This window comes from Parus major, unplaced genomic scaffold (genome assembly GCF_001522545.3).
Source record: "Parus major isolate Abel unplaced genomic scaffold, Parus_major1.1 Scaffold397, whole genome shotgun sequence".
In the NCBI taxonomy this organism is placed as follows: domain Eukaryota; kingdom Metazoa; phylum Chordata; class Aves; order Passeriformes; family Paridae; genus Parus; species Parus major.
In genome coordinates, this window is record NW_015379310.1 from 59,793 (window position 1) to 61,766 (window position 1,974).

Below are 1,974 nucleotides of genomic sequence, written 5' to 3' on the forward strand. Positions count from 1 at the left end.
ATGGAAAAACCAAATCCCGGGAACTTCCAGGTGGAAGGGACACTAGGGAAAACCACATCCCAGGAATTCCGTGCCCATTCCCACCCAGCATTCCAGGCCTGGAGCAGCTCCCCGAGGCAGCAGCTGAGCCTCATCCGTGGGATCATTCCCAAGGAATCATCCCTCGGTTTTCCAGCCGCTTCCCAGCCTGGAAAAGCGGGATCTGCCCATTCCCAGCACGGATGCTCCAGAGCCGAGCTTCATTTTCCATGGAATGCTGGGAGCTGGATCCGGTGTGGAATTTTGGGATTGGGCAGCAGCTGGAGCCTGGAGATGCTCCTGGAATTCCCAAGGGAATTTGGCCTCCAGAAAGGTCCCGAAAGGATCCTCAAAGATCCCTGAAAAGGAGCAGATCCAGAAGATCCGGCTCTGGGACAGAATTCCCGGAGAAGTCGTGGCTGGATCCCGGGAAGTGTCCGAGGCCAGGCTGGAGAAATCCGGGATGGAGGAATGCGCCCATGGAAGAGGTGGGAATGGGATGGGATGAAGGTCCCCAAACCATTCCAGGATTCACCCCTGGATCTCAATCCCTGTTCCCTGTGTCCCAGAAAAGCCCGGGGAATCCAAACCTCCCACTTCCCGGAAAAATCCGGAATTTTGGGAGCTGCTCCGGGCTCTCGGGAGGGACAGAAATGGGAATATCCTCCAGGAAAAGTCTCAAATGTCCTCCCATTCCCAGGAATTTTCAACCCCAAATCACCAAACCATCCCTTTGCTCTTTTCCATGGAATTCCAGCTCTCCGCTCCCCTCAAACCTCACCCGGAGCCGCGGGAAACTCCCGGAACACCGGGACATCAAACCGGGATCAAATCCCGGATCTCGGGAATAAAGAGCCGGAATCCAAACGGAGCCACCGGGAAGGACCGGTAAGGATCGACTCCCAACATCCGGAACGACTTCCCTGGGAATGGGAATGACGCTCCCGGCGTCGCCTGGCAACCCCCGGAGCCATTCCTGGCGCTCCATGGAATTCATCTCCAAGGAAAACACAAAGCTCCGTGAAAAGCTCCCCGGGCGTTGCCATAACAGCCCAAATCCCTGGAAAAACGCATTCCGTGCATTCCTTAGGGATGGAAAACGACCCCGCGCTGCTCCCCAGGGTTGGGATGAGGGAATAATCCCGAAAAACCCAAAAACCTGGAGCGGGAGGGTAAAAATTTGGGATTGGGAAGGGGGAGGGAATCCGCATCCTGTGGAGGTTGGGAATGGGAATTTCCATCCTTTGGTGTCCAGGATTGGGAATTTCTGTCCTGTTGTGTCCAGGAATGGGAATTCCCATCTTTTGGTGTCCAGGGTTGGGAATTTCCAGCCTCTGGAGCCCAGGGATGGGAATCTCCATCCTTTGATGTCCAGGAATGGGAATTTCCATCCTTTGATGTCCAGGGCTGAGAATTTCCAGCCTCTGGAGCCCAGGAATGGGAATTCCCATTTTTTTTTGTGTCCAGGAATGGGAATCTCCATTTTTGGGTATCCAGGGTTGGGAATTTCCAGCCTCTGGAACCCAGAGATGGGAATCTCCATCCTGTGGAGGCCGGGAATGGGAATTCCAATTTTTTTTGTGTCCAGGGTTGGGAATTTCCAGCCTCTGGAGCCCAGGGTTGGGAATCTCCATCCTTTGGTGTCCAGGAATGGGAATTCCCATCCTTCAGTGTCCAGGAATGGGAATTCCCATCCTTTGGTGTCCAGGGTTTGGAATTTCCATCCTGAGGAGGTCAGAAATGGGAATTTCCATTCTTTGGTATCCAGGGATGGGAATTTCTGTTGTGTTCAGGGATAGGAATTCCCATCCTTCGGTGTCCAGGAATGGGAATCTCCAATTTTTTGTGTCCAGGAATGGGAATTCCCATTCTTTGATGTCCAGGAATGGGAATTTCCATCCTTTGATGTCCAGGAATGGGAATTTCCATTTTTTTTTGTGTCCAGAAATGGGAATT